Raw genomic sequence first — 379 nt, forward strand, 5'->3', positions numbered from 1 at the left:
TTTAATTCTATTTAGTTTAAATTAATTAGGGTTTAAGTTAATTATAGGTGCTACACCTTTTCTTATTCTTATTCTACTCCCTTGGTTCATATGGAGACTATAGCCTGATACGCTTTTTCTCCGAGAGACGAGTTATTGATCGCTATGCGACCGAAGAGCCGGCCGTATCTAACGGCTTATACGCACGCGCGGGAAATAATGCCTTCCGGGAGGACTTTTAAGGGGAACTGGCCTCCTATTCAGTCGTTATTGGCAAGGAGAAAACCCGGAAAACTCCTTGCAGCCAGCCTGTCCGATCGCGGCGCGAACCCACGACCGAACTTCCCAGTGTTTAGGGTCTGGTCACCGCTATGAGCGGCTACGGAGACCACTCGCCCAC

Source organism: Centruroides sculpturatus, unplaced genomic scaffold (assembly GCF_000671375.1).
Source record: "Centruroides sculpturatus isolate CEXI.00-Female unplaced genomic scaffold, Cexi_2.0 scaffold1062, whole genome shotgun sequence".
In the NCBI taxonomy this organism is placed as follows: Eukaryota; Metazoa; Arthropoda; class Arachnida; order Scorpiones; family Buthidae; genus Centruroides; species Centruroides sculpturatus.